General features: G+C 42.3%; 1 long non-coding RNA gene and 2 pseudogenes across 1 annotated transcript; 1 reads left to right on the plus strand and 2 right to left on the minus strand.

Annotated features, from left to right (window-relative positions):
* Nucleotides 1-1609: 1609 nt before the first annotated feature.
* Nucleotides 1610-3900, minus strand: LOC133048738 (interferon alpha-17-like; annotated as a pseudogene).
* A 5332-nt stretch (nt 3901-9232) lies between these two features.
* Nucleotides 9233-9803, minus strand: LOC133048581 (interferon omega-1-like; annotated as a pseudogene).
* A 4166-nt stretch (nt 9804-13969) lies between these two features.
* On the plus strand, nt 13970-15539 carry LOC133048685 (uncharacterized). The gene is made up of 3 exons (XR_009691096.1): nt 13970-14106; nt 15028-15078; nt 15312-15539. It is a non-coding gene; the product is annotated as an uncharacterized LOC133048685 (long non-coding RNA).
* Nucleotides 15540-21303: the final 5764 nt, after the last annotated feature.

Consider the following 21303-nt stretch of genomic DNA (forward strand, 5'->3'; position numbering starts at 1 on the left):
TATAAACTAGTCCCACACGGACTCTGCAGTGTCAGACCTGAAGCAGGCTCTCACCACAACTGGAACAAGCTGACACCCAGTTCTCAGATATCCAGACTCGAGAACTAACTTGCAGCAATACATTTCTGGTCTTTGTAAACTACCCAGTCTATGCTATTTTATTGAAGAAGCTTGAACAATAAGATATATCATGCCCTGTTTTATCCTAAGAATACCTGCAGGAGTCTGTAAAATACCTGAAAGGAGAAATCAACTTCCTCAACTCTGTTACCTAGACATGTCATCTGGGCCATAACATTTCATGAGCTCAATCAATATTCATGTAACATCAATTCACAAGGATGGTAATGATAGGAGAAAAAATACCAACATCTCTTAATAGATATGATGTGATAACACAATAATTTAAATATTCTTCATGGTTCTACAAGGGAGGCTATGATGAAATAATGTGTGAGATGATTTTTAAAGATCATTTGCAGAAATATTTTCTTCAAGTTTGCATTTTCAATATTTGGAAGGTGTGGTGAGTGGAAGGCCCACTGTCCACTTTTAGTTCAGTGATTCTCAAGTACTTGCAAGGAGCTGCCTGATCATTCTTTCGTTGTCTCCCTCAGGTAATAAGGAAACACTTTGTCTACACGTGTAGATGATTTTCTCATTAGCCTGTGCCTTGAGAGTCAATCTGTATACTTCCTTCAAATAGTCTATGATGCTCTGAACTCTGAGTGACATCTCTGTCATCTTCCCCAGCTGAAACTGTGACATAAGAGTTTTTTGAGAGAGTGTGCAAGCAAGAACAATGGATTTCCCCTTGCACACCCATGCAGAGCCGATTAGGACAAATAGTGCAAAAATGAAAAAATAGTCTTGTGCACTGAACTTGTCCTCTCTCTGAATCATCCAATTATTTTCCAGCTTCCTTGCCATGAGACTCCCATGAGGATAAGTCCAGGCCAAGTAATGTGAGAAGAAGTGCTATTACCCCATCTAGTCCTGGTCCCTGGAAGCACCCCATGTGATCAACCAGACTTTTCTCTTTGCCTCAAGGAGAATAGACTCAAGTACTACAGTCAAATTTGAAGTCTCAGGTTGATGATGGAAAAAAATATCTCAAAACAATGGCACCAATGTTCTCAACTCACTCTTTGGAGGAGAGCAAGCTAGAAGATTCACCTGATCAAGAACGCCTGCATTATGCTCTTCATAGAAGGAAAGAAAAGTGTCCACTGGAATCAAATGCCTGACACTTTGCTGTTTACCTGTTAAAGAAGCTAAGCATTAGGTGAACTGACAAATACCTTTAACACCATACTCTCTTAAAAGCTTTTCCACAAACAAATAAATTTCATATGTTGAAAACAGCATATACCGTCAAAACACATAGAAAAATCTTCTAAATTATGTTCTAATATTATTTATTTAAGAAAAGAGATTGTGTTTCTCTGTCTAAATATTTTTGTAAAATTGTGATTTTCATTTCAGACATTTTTAAGCTTGTGAGCAAACAGATGATCACTTTGGAGGCTTAAGCAAACAACAGTCTGATTGAGTGGAGAGTGTCACAAGTATAATTTTCATTTTATCTGTTGACTTTTCTTGAAGATTCTTACATGAGGGAAAGGCACTTTTCAATTTCCACTCTGACAACCTCCCAGGCACAGGGGCTGTATTCCTTTCCCTTCTAGTAGAGATGGATTCCTTGGAAATACTTCCGGACAGCAATTCCCAAATCGGGACAATCCAGAGTCACTTCTTCCCGCTGTTCCAAGCTCTGACCCAGGCTGGAGTGGTTTTTGAGGAGGGCGCTGTTGCAAGCAGCTCAGCTGCTCTCCCTGGTGAAGAGGTTGAAGATCTGCTGGAGCATCAGTTGGTGATAACAGGTGCCTTGAGTCATCTGGATTGGGGTGATATTCTCTCTTCTCCAAGGACACTTGAAGTCGTGTCTGTGCTCTAGGCATGACTGAGAGGGGATCGTTTTCATCTGTCTCAAATGTATGAAGAATTTGTTGTCAAGGGGACAAGCAGGGATTGAGCAGAGCTTGACTCCTGCCACTAGCAGATAGATCTTGGCCACAGAGTTTCCGTGAGTCACTGGGCGGCCACCAGGGGGCGCGCGGACACCACTAATCAAAGAGCGAAAGGTTTCTTCATCAGGTCCTGGCACAGCGCGCTTCCCTGGGCTTTCACAGGAGGGCGGAGGATGTCTTCTTACAGGTTTTATAGTGAGTTTCCGAGTTCTGAGAGTTCGTTTCAGCGGGTTTGGCAGCCTTTTCTGCAGGAAAGGCGTCGCTGTCAGAGCCCAGGTTAGTACTCCTTGAGTAGTGCACTCAGAAATCTTCAATCCGAGCCCTCGCCAGAGACGTTTTGTGTGGTGGCAAGCCCGGAACCTTGCGTTTTCTGCTTTCCCCTGAGTGTCGTGCTTTCTTCTCGCACAGAGATTTAGCGACGCCACTTTTAGAAAGAAAATGCGTTTAGGGAGGCGTTTGAGGCGGAGAATCAGAGCGACTTGGGGGCCGATTTTACAGATTCGGGCTCCTTTCTGTCGCAATGAAGGGACCGCTCACGGAAAGGGGAGCTGGCGGCGGCGACGGGACGACGGGACGATGTTGGGGACGCCCTGCGGGTGTCGGGGCGCGGTCCCCACCCGAGGACCGGGGACTTTCAGGGTGTCGTTCAAGGAATTGGCCCTGAAGTGGGGGAATAAGTATTGAACAACTGAAAAGTAGGAATATTCGAAAACTCACAGCACTGTATTTTTATGCGTTTAAATTTGGATTTAATTATATTTGTCTCATTAAATATTTCACATTTTTTATTTTTGAAATATTTTATGAAAACATTTAAAATATTATATATGATATTAAAATATGTGAGTATTGAAATATTTATTCATTTACGAAAATATTTGTTAGATAATATATTAAAATATGAGTATTAAATGATATTAATATTTATTAGTATTTTATTAAATTCTTTTTAAGCTATGGTTTATACTGAAACAAGAATTTAATATGATTTTACTTTATTGGTTTAATGGAAGCCAACTCATTAATATATTCCAGATCACTTCTTTGACAATTTCTTGTGCGTCTGTGACAGTCTTAAATAATTATTATGTAACTCGAGTTTCTGAAACACCGCTGCCAGCACTCCACCTTGAGTGTAGTGTAGCAAAAGGAATTAGTGCAGATGTCCCTGGTCCAATGATTAAGACTGTGCTTTCAATGCAGGAGGTGCAAATCTGATGTGTGGCTGGGAACTAACATCCCACATGCAGTACTGTGCAGTCAAAAAGAAAGGAAGATGGATGGAAGAGAGAGAGAGAGAGAGAGAGAGAGGAACGAAAGGAAGAAGAGGCAGTGTCCTGTACAAAGCGTTGAGGGCATTTACCAGGTCTGATCTTTTCATTTTCTTTGGGAAGAATTTTGTAAGTGAAATGAAAATTGCCCAGATTTCATTGGCAGTGAGAAGCCTTTCTTCGTAAGACACATATGGTCTTGCAAATGAAAGGGCATTTCTTGTCTTTCTTGAACATTTTGATGTTTTGTTTAGTGCATATATTTTGGTATTTTCATTTTTTTAATATTGAGTTACAATGTTATTTATCTTGATGTCTTAGACTTGGTGCCTTTTAACATTTCATACTCAAGAGAAGTCCTTTCTTACTTTTCCCCAATACTAACCCAAGAAATAGCTTCAGAAGTACTGTTGCCAGCTTCCCTGGTGTCAGGGAAAGTATACGAATGTCCCATTTCTTGTCCTCCTCCCCTCTGTCACATTTTATAACCGATTTCCTGGTCTCTTTAACCATTAAAAAAAAAATCTATGTCTTAAAATAATGTCACCAGAGATGGTCTAAGACTAACTGAGGATGATGTTAGGAAATGTTTACCTCATTTGTACTCTTCACAGAGCAGCTATTATTTTGTAAGACAATTTTTCAAGATGCTGGCCCCAAGCAAAAGGATTCAAGTGCTGTAAGATTTGTTTTCATAATGTTCCAGGACTGCTGTAAGCGTGGAATCTTGGGATCTGCTCCTTCAGAATCTTTTGGGCAGTCCCCTCTCCTAGACTTTGGTTTTGGTGGGCCTCAAAACACAGCATTTTAGCCAATTTCCTTCTCTCCACATGTTTTATTTTTTTTAAGTCATTTTTTTTTCTTTTAGAAAAAAAATTTCATTTAACTAACTACAAATTTGGTTTCTTTTTCTCTCAGTATTATTTTGAAGTATAACACAATCTGTATCTTAAAAAGTAGTATCAGAGGTGGTCTAAAACTTACTGAGGTTGAAGAAAGGGACTGCTTCTTTTCTCTCATTTATTAACAGAGCAATGGTGTTGTATTAGACAACTGCCTAAAATCTGGTTCACTGCAAAGAACTTAAAGTACTGTGGGATTTCTCTCCATACCGTACGAGGCACTGATCAAAGGAAGGAAACGTGGGCTCCTGGGCCCCTTCAAAGTCCTGCAAGGCAGTCCCTCTCCTGGAATTAACACTTAGGGATTCAACATGCAGATCCTTGACAGTGTTAAGAGCCCTGCAGGCAGAGTTTCTCCTGGCTGGACTAAGGGTGGAGTAAAGAGGTTCCTATTGGTTATATTGATATGAAAGACTGCTATCATTCACTACGTTTCACATTCTCAGCCTAATTTGCAAACTTTGTATTATTTGAAGTGAAGGATGTCCTCTGTGGCTGCTACTAAAGTGGTCTTGATGTTTTTGAAGACAAAATGAACGTCTGGTGTCCGCTACATCAGGAGCCCCAGATAGTGTGAGAGTAGACTTCCTGCCGCCCCCAGCGCCTCCTCTTCATCAGCTCTGAGATCCTGCCCTCAGCTGCTCTGAGCTCCTGCTGCCTCCTTCCTCCTCATCCTGCCTCGATGACCTCTGCGCTGCTCCCAGGAGGCCAGTCACCATTCGTGCCTGACTCTTCTGGAATGCACATCTCCAAGCACATTGTCACCTATGTGTGTGTGTGGTCAGCACACTTTGGTGACAGAATAAAGAAACTGTATGAATTAACCCATGTTCCGTATTATGTCACAGTTATCTGTAGACCATCAGAAAGCAAGAACTATGGTCCTGAAAATCATTGTGGAAAAATTCAAACCTTATGTATTAGACCTTAAACAGACATCCAGAGAGTAGTGGTTAGATATATTTTGGAGCAATTTAAACTGTCACAATAGACTATGTAGTCACACCTTTGAGTTCTCTTTTAGACTAAAGAAGTGAGTTAGATAGAGCTTCAGGTTTTTATTTCAAGCTGAGTTGACTCATATAGATGAATAGCTCCTTTTGGATTAAGACTTTTCCGTGAGTATATTTCATTTCCATTGTAAAAACACAAAAGAAGCATCAAAGCTGTGACATTCTCTGATGGCCAGGATGGAAGGAAAAAGTTTCTCCATGAAAACAAAATTGAGAAAAGTGCAGAAAATGACAATTCTGGCCTATTTAAAGATCTTATATGCGGGAAGTTGCTGGGAAGAGCTGGATAAAGGCTGGCAGAGCCCAGCATCTGCAGGATCACCAAGCTCACCAGATGCCAACCCCTTCCCTGATGACATGGAGGGTGATGTTCTCCAGCCCTGGAGAATGGTGATCATCACCTTTGCCACCCTCTGAGAGACCAGGAATCGCCAAACTCAGCGCTTCAGTGTAACTGAGTCCCAGGGCTCCAGCTCTACAAGGAGCTCAAAGCTGCCTTCCCCCTGCCTCTGCGGCTGGGATGGGCACCGCAGATCTCCCTGTAACAGACCAACTGGCCCTGCCCGCCCAGCGGGCACCACCTGCGGGTCAAGCGCCTTGAGCTCGAGTGCTAGATCCACCAAGGAGAACAGGGGAGTCCCAGTGGGCAGGAGCCCCAGGCCTGGGCAAGGCGCTGCTGGGGCCCCGGGAGCACATGGAACCCCGGGAGCACTGAGGAAACTCCCTTTTCCGGCCAACAGCCCAGGGCAGCTTTGCAGTCACTTTGCTTGGAGCCTGTGATTTCTGCACCTGCCTCTGTGTCCTTCCTCCCCTTCCTGGGAGGAGATTTTAGCCAGGGCGCTTTACCCCAGTGCCCGTTTATGCAGTGATTCATGGCTGGAGATCAGAGCATGTTGGGGTGTGTTTTCAGATTCAGGGTTGTTTCTGGGGAAAGGACTGATTCGGGGAAAGGGGATAAGGCACCTAAAGTCTGGACTGGCATCTTTAGATATTGGGGCCCTCTTGTGGGAAGACTTGAGGACAAGACTGAGACTTACAGGAAAGGGAAAATGATTTCATTTAATATAAATGGTTAATTTCTCCTTCAATGTTCAACTCGTTGAAAAATATTTTAAAATGTATAAATAAGTTTGAAACTCACACCAAGTTTACATATTTTCCTTATGCCAAAACAAGATCAAATGCAAATGTTTTCAAAATGACTTCTTTGTTCATCTCAGTTCAGTTGAGCAAAACCTGTAGTTGACAAACTTATGACCCAGTAACTACCTAAAATTATTAATCTCAATTTTCAAAATCTTTCTTTCTTTCTTCTCTTTTAGCCTAGGATCTTATGTTAAGCTTTCAAATTTATACATGGTCTTGCATTGGAGAGTTTTATGAACTTTTAAAAATGTCATTTCATACAGATAAGTTGCTTTAAAATTCATAATCAAGATGTTTTTGTGTTCAGCATAATGTAGGTTTCCACTTAATGTACCATTTGCTACTTAATAGAAACCTTATATGCTAAATGCACTGATTGTATGGTGACTTGATGCCCAGTAAATATCTCGGCGTGCTTGCTACAGCTGTGAGATTATTTCATTTGCTAGTAAAATTTAAAAATGTGTAGATATTCTTTGTACAATCCTAGAGAAGACTAACCTGTTCTAATTTGTAGAAGTAGAAGTTTTGCATTAAAAATTAGAATTGAGCAAGGCACAGATATGGCATAATCCTCTCTAAGGTAGATATGAAATAATGGTCAGAGCTCTGTATACACCTGTCACAGTAACAACTCTCATTTTAGTATGTTTAATTTTAATGTGTTAATGTTTACTGTGTCCCTGATGCTTTATATAATTGACTCATATCTGATAATTTTGTAAGTTGTTGTATTAACATCATATAGATTAAATGACATGAGATGGTATATTGAATGGAGTACAGTATTCTCATTATCCCTATTTTGATTTTAATTGGAGAATAATTGCTTTACAATGTTGTGTTGATTTTTGTGTACAACCGTGTAAACCAGCTCTGAGTACACATATATCCACTTCTCCCTATTTTAAAGCTGAGAAAACTGTAGGATAGGACAGAAAAATCAACTGGACTAAATGATGCAGAGAATTGAGGGAAAAGTAAAGAGATGACGAGATAACAAATACACTGGTCACCTGAGAAGACAACAGTAACCCACAAAAAATGAAAAGAAAAAATGCAGCAGGATTGTTGTTTTCAAGCAGTTTAACTGGTAAAACTATTTTAGGATTCATACTTCATTCATTAATAATGTTTCTCATGTCTTTAGTATGAGGAGGTAACAGTTGGTTTCTGGACTCGTTGTTGGGTTTTGGTCTTTCAGTAGCAATGCAGAGGCTCCAGGAGGTGACATTGCCAGCAAGTATAGACAAGGGGCTTTATTGAAAAGAGAACTAGGATCCAACCCGGGACACCGCAGGACTGGAGGGCAGAAATCCATTTCACAGCACCTGCTCTTTCCTTCCTGCCTGTGCATGTGTTTGATTTTCTGCATTGATATGAGATCTCTATTCTTTCCCTATTATTCATCTTTGTACTACATCAAAGCATTTTCTACTAATTCATCTTTCTCAAAGAGTGTTTGATGAACTCATAGGAGTGCTTTCTAGAGATATGAAACCCAGACATTGGAATGCTTTTCAGCATACAGCCAAGGAAAGTTCTCACACTGAAAGCATTTTGGAACTAGCACCCAAGGTGAAAGGAAAATACCTTTGCCGGGGGCGCAGCAACTTTGCAGTGTCCCCTTCTAGTCACAGTCTCAGGCCAGCTGTCCTGCCTCCTCCCTGCGGGCAGCCACACTGTGATCCTCAAAGTCCTGATGATTTCTGCCAGGAGCACTTGATGATTCTTGTGTGTGAACTCATTGAATCCAAACAGTAATCCTGTGAAAACTACTCTTATTGTCTGCGTACTAAAGATGAGGAAACGGACCTGTTGTGTTTGTGAGACTTTTCAGGGTCACACTGTTGGTAAATAGCAGGGCTGGGATTCAGAGGTTTTGGAATTTCTAGAACTCTCCTTTCCCTTGGGCTCTCTTCCTGTGGCTTCCACTCTGACTACACCGTGCAGCTAGAAGAAACCAGCACAGAACGGAGCTCCTGAGATGGAGGCAGTGAAGGCGCTGTGTGAGGGGGTGAACTGCTCAGTCCTGAGGAGGCAGGGCTGAGGAGAAGGTGGGAGACAGAGTAATAGGAGTCAGGAACGGCCATCAACACCGCATGTCGTCAGCTTTCCTGCAGGAGGGGACTGCTTCCCTCAGACATTTATATCAACCATTCTGTAATGAGTGGGTATGGATTAGTTATGCCTATGACATCAAGATGAACCATTTTGTACAATTTCATAATCTCCTTTCTACCTGTTATTTTCTTGGCACCCTCGACAGCTTAGAAGATCTTAGTTCTCAACCAAGGCAACCTGGAGGGAAAACTCAGAGTGCTAAAAACTGCACCACCAGAAAGCTTGAAGAATTCCACCTTTTGACAGACATTTGTTAGAAAGTCATAGAACTGTTCCACAGTATAAAATGAACAAATACTGTTTTGTGATAGGTATATATAGACAAAATAAGGACTTAGTTTTTTAAAATAAAAAAACTCAAGAAGTTGTCCTTGATAAGTATTCAATAAATAAAACAAATTACAATTTGAATCATAGAAAGGGGAATATATTTTCTAAATTTTAATACAATGTAAGCACATACATCTTTTATATGAAAATATGAAATATTGAGATACAATAACATTAAATAAATAAAATATCAATAACATCAAAGCAGTTGTTGCTTATAGACTGATACTCGTGCACCTGGGTACTTTTATATCTCCTTGCTTATTACCACTGACATGTATTGGCTGAGTTAATTCAATAAATTTGGTGGCTGAAGCAGAATTCAGAGTCTTCTGAAATGACCCCAGGTGGGTATACGAGGGTGATGTGGCATCTTAGTCAGTGAGAGTCATGTCAAGGTCAGATCAGTCTCCATCCTACATTCTTAAACGTTCTTGCAAGCTGGTTGATGAAGAGAGAAAAGGCTCTCCTTATATCCAATCTGACAATTTCCCAGGCACAGTCGCTGTATTCCTTCTCATTCAGGTAGACATGGATTCCCTGGAAGTACCTCCTCACGGCATCTGTGGGGCCCTTCCTCCCCAGGGCAGAGTCTTCCTCTCCCGTCACCTGCTGCAAACAGTAGTCCAGGTCAGCCAGCTGCTGACCCAATCCAGTGCAGAGCTGCTTCAGGAGGGTGGTGTCCCAGGCAGCAGAGGAGCGCGTTGTGTTGAAGACGTTGAAGCTCTGCTGGAGCATCTCGTGGAGCACAGAGATGGCCTGGGCCTCCTGCAGCTGGCCGCCCTCCACCATCTCCTGGGGAAAAGCGAAGTCTTTTCTCTCCTGCAGACAGAGGTGAGGGGAGAGTCTCCTCATTTGGTCCAGGAGAGTGAGGTTCTTCTCAGTGGCAGCCAGCACGTGGTTCAGAGACAGGTCACAGCCCAGGGATCCTCCAGGGCCGTAGCTGACCAGCACCAGGGCCATCAGTAGAGAGAGCACGAGGGCCATGGGGAAGATGAGGCTGCTGCTGGGCTGGCGGAGACAGCGTCTGCTGAACCTTGAGGTAGGTTCTCTGATGCCATGCTTTCTAAGCAAGGCCATTAAATAGGAAACACAGTAGTTTTCATTTTCTAATCATTTCTATACACTTTTACTTCCTTTTTGGTTTTCTGTTACGTATTTTCTATATAGTCAAAGAAATTTTCTTTCTTCTAGACTGTGATAGGATCTGTGTCTTAAGTCAGAATTGATGGACATGTGATATCACACAGGTTATTGCCCTTCATCTCTCATTCATAAGTGTTGCTGTCCTCTCATCCATGAACACATTGTTGGCTTGCTCTTAGGCTCCTTTTTTCCCTCTTAGTTTCCATAGGAAGCCAGGCTCTGTCAGCCCTATCGTTTCCCTATTTGTAAGGGATTTACCAGATCATTCTGGCAGTTAAGCTCTTGGAAACAAAGGATGAGTTTTCCTTAGTGTTTGACTTAGAGAAGAAGCTGATTATTATCAGTCCTTGAACTCCTCCCACATTTCTCTTCCTTCTGGAACACATTCCTGCAGATCCCTGCCCTTCAGGGAACCACGAGGGCAGGTCTATTAGAGACATCACCCTTTCTTCCCACCATTTTCTTATTGGACACCTGTGGTCCTCCACAGACTGGGCCAGGACACCCACCAGAATCCTAATTCTTCTCAGGGCACATGGGTGAGGAGATTCTAATTCCAAGATAATTGTATTTCCCCAGCAGCACCTCACTCACAAGGGAGAGATCACACAGAGCCACAGCCTGTCCTCTGGAGTGAGTGAGTCCCTTCCTCACCTGCTGGACTCCCTCCCTGAGGACAGGCCCACCACATCCTGTGGACAAGAATCTCCTTTCTGTGGAGGGCTTGTTTACTTATTGGGAAGATAGTCTTCCTGAAACCCCACCCGCTCCACTGGAGTGGTTGTGTGAAGGACCCTAGTTCTCGGTGGTGACCTCTTCTTCTCCTGACCAATTTCCCCAGGTTTCCAAGTTGTCAGCACTGCTCAGAAGCTGAGAGCCAAAGTATGTTTGCGCAAGTTGGTGGAGGAGTTTCCAACTGCAATTATTTTACTTTTTCGTAGATAAATAATATTTACTTTGCCAAATATAGGGTTTATTATTCAAATCTTTTACTTAAACTCTTCAACACTTGCTCTGCTCAGAGTTTCTGAGCTGGAGGAAGGAGATTCAGTGATGGTGTTGTCCCTCATTGGAAGCTTATGTCACAGAATCTAATGAGTTTCAGTCATTTATTCGGGCAGTTGATTCTACTGGGCATCTCTGTTCCTCTGTTTCTGTCTCCTCTGAGGTTGCAAGGCAGTGAGACCCAGGTCACTAGATCAGGAAAAATAGCCTTCTTTCCTTTACCAGAGCATAATTTTTCATTTAAACTGTTTATATTCACTTAGTGACTTATTGGACAATGTTGGTATTCCTCTTCTGCTCTGATTCTATTTCATGATGAGACAAGAACAATAAAGGGAAGTAAAGAAAGTCAGAGGGGCTGCATCTCTATCACTTTCTTGTTTCTCTTTGCAACTTTCCTAGAAAGTAAAATTGCACAGTTGTTTTGTGGGCAACAAAAAACAAGGGTAAGTCTCAATGTCTTGAATATGGAAGAAGGGAAGTGGTTTTCCCCTGACGTAATGAGGTATTCTGAGATAGCAAACTGCAGTGAGGCATGCCTGGGGAGTAGGCTGTGGCAGAGGGGGAGGATGAGGCCAATATGAACAATAGAAAGCCTGGGACAGGGCTGCTTCTTACAGAAGCTCAATGAAGGCCAAGTCCTGAGTCAGTTGACTGCCTTCAGCTTTGGAAGACCAGCTAGCTGATTTTCCTTTCCTTTAATCCACATGTGATCAGCATAAGGGGAGATGGAAGAGAGATGGGCAATCAGAACCCCAGTTTCTAGGACACAAACCCTTTCTGGCAGGGTTGAGGAGACCAGCCTTGCCTAGCATCTGTGTAGTTGATAAATCCACTTGGGCAATGAGAAGATGCTTTGAAAAACGAGAATGATAGGGAATGAAATGACTCCAAAAGATCCTGATCTTAATCTGGTTAACAGTAAAATTATGATATTAAAAGTAAGAGCTGCATTTTATTGATTGTTAACCCTAATGATTTCTTTAATATTCCAGTTTGTGATATGATCACATTCATGGGTTGGGTTTCTGCAGGTTTTTGAAGAATGTTAAAAATATTTATGTGCTTATTTGGCTGGGCCAGGTCTTAGTTGAAGCATGCTGGATATTGCATCTTCTTTGCTTCATGCAGGCTCTTTACTTGGGCCATGGGAAGTCTTGCCTGCCTCATGCAGGATCTAGTTCCCTGAACAGAGATCCAACTCAGGCTCCCTGCTTTGGGAGCATGGAATCCTGGCCACTGGACCATCAGGGAAGTCTTAAGGAGTAGGGTTTCAATATATGAATTTGGGGAACACACACACATTTAGTCTATAACATGGTAATAAGAAGATACCAAGGTATTGTGTTTATGGTAAAGATTCATTAGGATATGTTTCCTTCTCGGTATTTATTTGCGGAAAAAGAACACATTGCCTGATGCTACCCTCATTTTTATGGCACATCCACCCTGAATTGTTTACTAATTAACTGTTATTCATGTTGTACTGTGAACCTAATTACCAAGGATCTACCAGGCTTCCCTGGTAGCTCAGATGGTAAAGAATCCACCTGCAATGCAGGAGACCAAGGTTCAATCCATGCGTTGGGAAGTTCCCCTGGAGAAGGAAATGGTACCCACTCCAGGATTCTTGCTTGGAGAATTCCTTGCGCACAGGAACCTGGCAGGCTACAGTTTATGGGGTCACCAAGAGTCAGACTCAACTGAGCGACTAGTACTTTTGCCAGACAAATTCCACAGACTATCAGTGTTCATCAAAAATGACAGTGACAACAACGACAAATTCCTTAGCCTCTGTAAGGGACTCACTTAATCCTTCCAACATAGTTGAAACTGAGTTGATATTCTCCTTTTCAAGAGCCCACTGCTAAGACTTTATTTGAATAAAATAATCTAAGAATGAATTTGCAAATCCAGGTTTCAAAACCTAATAGGTCAGATTCCAAACTCCCTATCCACAGCATAAACACCTGAGCACACTGCATGTACTGAACTCTCACTTATTCCCCTACTTTACTTCTAACACAAGATGTTCCTTTTTGTTTCATACCTCGATGTTACAAAGCTCTTATTTCCATTAATTAACTCCTCCCTCCAAATTCTAGATAAGCTGAGCGATTTACAAAGTATCCTGATTATTTTTTAGAAGAAGCAAAATGAAATTATCAAGTGGTAGTTATTACTGAGAGTCTAACTGTGCTTGTCAAAATTAATAATTCTAATAAATATAAAATAATCATAGTTCACTATCCAAGATCACTCATAGATTGTTAAGTGATCCTCACCATAAAATAGATACGTGATGGACAAGGTCCTTGAGAGTTATGACCACTGCGCGAGATTCGATTACAAACATTCAGTGAATCCACTGTAGAAAACCCCAAGCTGACGGTACTTGTGGATATAGGTAAAGCATACTTAATGCTACCAAATTACATGAATATGGGAAATGACTGGAAGAATACTAGGCGACGCATGCTAACGGGTGAGTTGTGAGGGATGGAGCAGAGCATCCCCATGGCCATCAGCAGGAAACAGGAGTTCAGAAAGTCAGCACTTGCCCTGGGCCTCAGGGAAACAGCTCAGGTCCTGCCCTGAGCTAAGCCGCCCTCCAAGCTCCTTTCGCTGCGCCCCAACGGCCGGGAGGGGGCGCCCGATCTCTCAGGAACTGACAGACCGGCGACGCAAACCCAGCTGGACCCGCCTCCAGGTACAGAGCGGCCAACTCGGGCGGCGGATCCACGGGGAGAACTCGGGGGTCGCCCTCGGAGGGAGCCGCCGGAGCCCAGGGAGCGCCTGGGGCCGCGCGAGCAGAGAGGAAAGTTCTTTTTCGGGCCCGACTGCCCAGGGCAGCTTTGCCGCTGCTTCTGTCAGAGCCTTTGATGTCTGCACCTGCCCTTGTATCCACCCTCCCCTTCCTGGGAGGAGATTTTACCCAGAGCGATTTACAGCGGTGCCTGTTTATGCTGCGATTGATGGCTGGAAATCCAATGGCAACCCATCCAGTACTCTTGCCTGGAAAATCCCATGGACAGAGGAGCCTGGTAGGCTGCAGTCCACGGGATCGCGAAGAGTCGGACACGACTGAAGCGACTTAGCAGTAGCAGCAGCAGATGGCTGAAAATCAGAGCATGTTGTGGTATGTTTTCAGATTCAGGGCTGTTTCTGGGGAAAAGGACTAATTCAGGGACAATGGGAAAGGCATCTACAATCCGGACAGAAATCTACTAGATATTGGGATCCTCCAGTGGGAAGGAAGACTGGGGACAAGACTGAGACTTAAAGGAGCTCCCAGGGTTGAGAAAATTATTTCATTCAATAGTAATATAAAAGGTAAATTTCTCCTGTAATATTAATTGTTTGAAAAATCTTTTAAAATAGATAAGTCTTAAACTCGCACCAAGTTGAAATATTTTCCTTATGCCCCAACAGTACTTTTATGTTCCTGGCTTTAATGGAAGCAAAATCATCAGTAATGTTTTCAAAATAGCTACTTTGTATATATCTCTCCTCACTGAAGGAATGCCATATTTGATAAATTATGACCCAGTAATTATCTTAAATAACCAATCTCAACTTAATCTCAACCAGTCTCAAAATCCTTTTCCCTCTCATGTCTTTTAACCAAGGATCATCTATTAAACATTCCTTTTTCTATGTAGCCTGTTTTTCATTGGAAAGGTTCATTAACTTTTTCAGAATGTCAGATCATATGGATAAGTTGCTTAAAAAGCTGCAATCAAAATGCTTTTGATTTCAGCATCATGTGTGCTCAGTAGGTATCAACTGTGAAATAGACAGTTGGGTATATGATTCCAGCATGCATCTTCGGAAGGCATCACCATCAAGGCTGATTTCTAAAGCCCTGAAAACCAGAGCAGGTCATGATCTAGCTCATGAGTTTGAAAAGAAAACATTTCTGGGCCCTGAACACAGGAAAACCACAAGTGTCTTTGTCACAAATGAAACTCAGACTAGATACCAGCCAGATGGCAGGAGGGTAGTGTGAGTGTGGAGCCTGGGATCTGGTTAAAAACCTTGAAATCTGTGTGTCTTCTAGCTGGAGATCACGGAGTTTGAACAAAAATGAATAATGAACATCTTTACGTGGGTAAGTAACAATGCAAGAGCAAAGGGTGCATTGTGTATGGGTCAGAAATTCACAGAAGAAACCTGCATTTCCAGTGGATATGATGGGGAAGGGTTGTCACCTATTCTAGCATACTGGTCTTAAAACTGAAGTCTCAACTCCACAGCTCTTCTTCTGAGCTCTACTCTGTGATGCTGGGGCTCCAGTTCCTTCCAGTACATTTCTCCTTTGGCTGCAGATTGTTTTTCTTTCAGAGTTCTCCCGAACCAATTCCAAGAGGTGGACTAGAAGGCTGGAGTATGACGGATGACAACCACCATCAATTAGGAACAGGAAAACTAATGGTTGCTGCTAGATGCTCTGTGTCACCAGTCAGATTGGCAAAAACTAAAAAGGATGATAAGATCCTATTTTGGTTAATGTGTGAGCACATATAAGGACTTAAATGGTCTTGAGTATAGGTTAATTTAGCCATTGTTATTGTGAACAGTTGGCAATATGCATGTGCGTGGTTTATGTATTTTGACCAATAAAATTGACTTCATGGCCACTTGTTCGGAGAAAGACACTCACTTGCATTATAAGACACCTGCATATACTTGTAGCAATCTCTCCTCTAAAAGCACTAATTTCTGAGAAGGACTGACTCTGGGGATGACACTGCCCGCACTTAGGGACTGAAGTTTTTATGGAAAACAGGTAGGATCAAACCCAGGACAGCCCAGGCTTGGAGAGCAGAACCTCACACTTCATGGCCCTTGCTCTTTTCCTCCTGACTCTGCTTTGCTGCTGAAAGTCTGAAACCCAACAGAGTTGAGAAGGTAATTTTAGAAGTTTCTTAAAGGAGTAGTAGAGTAGTACTCATACTAAAGAAGCAAGAAACATTATTAATGAGTAATGTGTGTGATATTCTGCATTTGTATCAGATCTCTATGATTTCCCTATTATGCATTTTTATAGTAGATCAAAGCATTTTCTACTACTCCTTCTTTCTCAAAGAATTTCTATGACTTCCTAAGAATACTTCTAGAAGTCTGAAGCACAGAAATTGGAACTGTCTTCAGCATTGAGCACAGGAGAGTTCACACACTGAATATACTGTGAAACTAGCACCCAAGTTAAATATTTTTACCGAAGACCTAGCGTCTTTCTAGTGTTGCCTTTCAGTCACTGCCTCAGGCCAGCTGTCCTGTCTCCCCACTGTGGGCAGCTACTCTGGACTCTCAGTGTCCTGATTATTTCTGCCAGGCATATTTTATGCCTCTTGTAATATGGACTCATTGATCCAAACAGTAGTCCTATGAAAAACTACTGTTATTTTCCCCATACTTGAGAAGAAGATCAAGACAGCATGCATGCTTGCGTGCATGCTAAGTTGGTTCAGTCCTGTCTGACTTGTGACCCAAGGACTGTAGCCCACGAGGCTCCTCTGTCCATGGGATTTTCAAGAAAGAATACTGGAGTGGGTTGCCATGTCCTTCTCCTTAGTGTTTGTGACATTTTTCAGGGTCACACTGCTGTGAAATAGCAGAGATGCAATTCAAAGGTGTTGAAACTTCGAGAACTCTCCCTTCACTTGTGCTGTCTTCCAGTGATTTCCACTGAGAGAACCTTTGAGGCTAGAAAGCATCACAGAACACAGGTCCTGTGTTGGAGGCAGTGAAGATATTGCGTAAGGGAGTGGATTGTTCAGTAAAGCAGGGCTGAGGAGGAGGTGGGAGGAAGAGTAACAGGGGTCAGGATCAGCCACTCGGCACCTCATGTTGGCAACTTCCCTGGAGGAAGTGAGTCCTCTCCCACATACTGACACCAACCGTTCTTTGCTGACTGGGTATAAACTAGTTATACTTGTGACTTCAGGACTAATCATTTACCACAGTTTCAGAGACTCCTTTATACCTGTTTTATTTTGGGGGGGAGGTGAAGGGGTGGCTGCACTCCACAGCTTGCAGAATCTTAGTTCCCTGGACAGATAATCCTGGTACCTGAGCTTCTTACACTGGAAGCATGGAGTCCTAACCACTGGACTGCCAGGGAATTCCAGGAATTCCACCTTTTGACAATCATTTCCTGGAAAGTGTTAGGACTCTTCTGTAGTATAAATGGACAAATGCTATTCCATGATACGTTTATGTAGACAAAATAAGTATTTATGTCTTCATAATGAAAAAGACAATGTTTTCCAAGGAAAAGCATTCAATATCACGGTAATCTAAGTCGATACCCCGATGAGTAATGCTGAAGAAGCTGAAGTTGAATGGTTCCTCTTATTTTTTTTTTTTTTTATTAGTTGGAGGCTAATTACTTCACAACATTTCAGTGGGTTTTGTCATACATTGATATGAATCAGCCATAGAGTTACACGCATTCCCCATCCCGATCCCCCATCCCGATACCCCCTCCCACCTCCCTCTCCACCCGATTCCTCTGGGTCTTCCCAGTGCACCAGGCCCGAGCACTTGTCTCATGCATCCCACCTGGGCTGGTGATCTGTTTCACCATAGATAATATACATGCTGTTCTTTCGAAACATCCCACCCTCACCTTCTCCCACAGAGTTCAAAAGTCTGTTCTGTACTTCTGTGTCTCTTTTTCTGTTTTGCATATAGGGTTATCGTTACCATCTTTCTAAATTCCATATATATGTGTTAGTATGCTGTAATGTTCTTTATCTGTCTGGCTTACTTCACTCTGTATAATGGGCTCCAGTTTCATCCATCTCATTAGAACTGATTCAAATGAATTCTTTTTAATGGCTGAGTAATATTCCATGGTGTATATGTAGCAGAGCTTCCTTATCCATTCATCTGCTGATGGGCATCTAGGTTGCTTCCATGTCCTGGCTATTATAAACAGTGCTGTGATGAACATTGGGGTGCACGTGTCTCCTTCAGATCTGGTTTCCTCAGTGTGTATGCCCAGCAGTGGGATTGCTGGGTCATATGGCAGTTCTATTTCCAGTTTTTTAAGAAATCTCCACACTGTTCTCCATAGTGGCTGTACTAGTTTGCATTCCCACCAACAGTGTAAGAGGGTTCCCTTTTCTCCATACCCTCTCCAGCATTTATTGCTTGTAGACTTTTGGATAGCAGCCATCCTGACTGGCTTGTAATGGTACCTCACTGTGGTTTTGATTTGCATTTCTCTAATAATGAGTGATGTTGAGCATCTTTTCATGTGTTTGTTAGCCATCTGTATGTCTTCTTTGGAGAAATGTCTGTTTAGTTCTTTGGCCCATTTTTTGATTGGGTCATTTATTTTTCTGGAATTGAGCTTCAGGTGTTGCTTGTATATTTTTGAGATTAATCCTTTGTCTGTTTTTTCATTTGCTATTATTTTCTCCCAATCTGAGGGCTGTCTTTTCACCTTACTTATAGTTTCCTTTGTAGTGCAAAAGCTTTTAAGTTTCATTAGGTCCCATTTGTTTAGTTTTGCTTTTATTTCCAATATTCTGGGAGGTGGGTCATAGAGGATCCTGCTGTGATTTATGTCGGAGAGTGTTTTGCCTATGTTCTCCACTAGGAGTTTTATAGTTTCTGGTCTTACATTTAGATCTTTAATCCATTTTGAGTTTATTTCTGTGTATGGTGTTAGAAAGTGTTCTAGTTTCATTCTTTTACAAGTGGTTGACCAGTTTTCCCAGCACCACTTATTAAAGAGGTTGTCTTTTTTCCATTGTATATCCTTGCCTACTTTGTCAAAGATAAGGTGTCCATAGGTTCGTGGATTTATCTCTGGGCTTTTGAAGACCTACAAGTTCATCTAGAACTAACACCCAAAAAAGATATCCTTTTCATTATAGAGGACTGGAATGCAAAAGTAGGAAGTCAAGAAACACCTGGAGTAACAGGCAAATTTGGCCTTGGAGTACAGAATGAAGCAGGGCAAAGGCTAATAGAGTTCTGCCAAGAGAACGCACTGGTCATAGCAAACACCCTCTTCCAACAACACAACAAAAGACTCCACACATGGACATCACTAGATGGTCAACACCAAAATCAGATTGATTATATTCGTTGCAACCAAAGATGGAGAAACTTTTATACAGTCAGCAAAAACCAGACTGGGAGCTGACTGTGGCTCAGATCATGAACTCCTTATTGCCAAATTCAGACTTAAATTGAACAAAGTGGGGAAAGCCACTAGACCATTCAGGTATGATCTAAATCAAATCCCTTATGACTATACCGTGGAAGTGAGAAATAGATTTAAGGGACTAGATCTGATAGACAGAGAACTTGATGAACTATGGCCAGAGGTTCGTGATATTGTACAGGAGACAGGAATCAAGAACATCCCCAAGAAAAAGAAATGCAAAAAAGCAAAATGGCTGTCTGAGGAGGCCTTACAAATAGCTGTGAAAAGAAGAGAAGTGAAAAGCAAAGGAGAAAAGGAAAGATATACTCATTTGAATCCAGACTTCCAAAGAATAGCAAGGAGAGATAAGAAGCCTTCCTCAATGATCAGTGCAAAGAAATAGAGGAAAACAACAGAACAGGAAAGACTAGAGATCTCTTCAAGAAAATTAGAGATACCAAGGGAACATTTTATGCAAAGATGGGCTCAATAAGGGACTGAAATGGTATGGACCTAACAGAAGCAGAAGATATTAAGAAGGGGTGGCAAGAATACACAGAAGAACTGTACAAAAAGGATCTTCATGACCCAGAGAATCATGATGGTGTGATCACTCACACTCAGCTAGAGCCGGACATCCTGGAATGTGAAGTCAAGTGGGCCTTAGGAAGCATGACTACAAAGCTAGTGGAGGTGATGGAATTCCAGTTGAGCTATTTCAAATCCTGAAAGATGATGCTGTGAAAGTGCTGCACTCAATATGTCAGCAAATTTGGAAAACTCAGCAGTGGCCACAGGACTGGAAAAGGTCAGTTTTCATTCCAATCCCAAAGAAAGGCAATGCCAAAGAATGTTCCAACTACTGCACAATTGCATTCATCTCACATGCTAGTGAATAATGCTCAAAATTCTCCAAGCCAGGCTTAGCAATACGTGAACCATGAACTTCCAGATGTTCAAGATGGTTTTAGAAAAGGCAGAGGAACCAGAGATCAAATTGCCAACATCCGCTGGATCATCAAAAAAGCAACAGAGTTCCAGAAAAACACCTATTTCTGCTTCACTGACTATGCCAAAATCTTTGACTATGTGCATCACAATAAACTGTGGAAAATTCTTCAAGAGATGGGCATACAAGACGACCTGACCTGCCTCTTGAGAAATCTGTATGCAGGTCAGGAAGCAACAGTTAGAACTGGACATGGAAGAAGAGACTTGTTCCAAATAGGCCAAGGAGTACATCGAGGCTATATATTGTCACCCTGCTTATTTAACTTATATGCAGAGTACATCATGAGAAATGCTGGGCTGGAGGAAGCACAAGCTGGAATCAAGATTGCTGGGAGAAATATCAGTAACCTCAGATTTGCAGATGACACCACAATCACATGCATACTGACCTCCTCTACGTTTGTGGGGCAGTTTCTCAGAGCTGAGAAGAGGCTGACCTCCAGCCTGTAGTCCTCAGCAAGTACTCCCAATTAAATGAATTCTCGGGAGTCTGGTTTTGGGTTTTTGAGGTTTTTTTTTTTTTGGTTGACCAGGACCCCTTCCAGTAGACCTCCTGACATAACCTGCTGTTCTCACCTGCATTTCTCACCTCCAGTCCAGACGGGTCATCCTGTTGTCTCCTGATGGAGTCCAGTGAGGAACCACTACTCCATCTTCCAAATTCTGGTCAAGATGTGTGTGTTGAGGAGGCCTGTGTGAGACCAAGATGGAGGAACACGTGTGCTTCCTAGACAGAAGCAGTGAAAATGTTCTTCTTAGCAGGGATAGACTGGCTCAAATTGTGAAATAAGCCTCAAAGTCTTGTAGAGTTATCTTTTTTAAAATATCTCTAGCTCAACCTATTAAACATCATTAAGTAATACTGTAGAATTGAGATGAAAAGTTTATTTAGAAAATAATTTTTCAGTGAAATGATATTTTTAGCACTAATATAGGAATGTTTTTTACTTGTTTCGGACCCTAATCCTCAAGAAGGTTTCCAAACCTCTCAATGTACTTTAAATGTTCTCTGAGGGGCTTCCATGGTGGCTCAGTGGTAAGGAGTCCACCTGCCATTGGGACCACATGTGGTCCTAGAGGAAGCCACGTGCTGCAGAACAGCTGAGCCCGTGTGCCGCAACTACTGAGCCTGTGCTCTAGACCCTGGGACCACCACTA

The sequence above is a fragment of the Dama dama genome, chromosome 29 (assembly GCF_033118175.1).
Source record: "Dama dama isolate Ldn47 chromosome 29, ASM3311817v1, whole genome shotgun sequence".
Classification (NCBI taxonomy): Eukaryota; Metazoa; Chordata; class Mammalia; order Artiodactyla; family Cervidae; genus Dama; species Dama dama.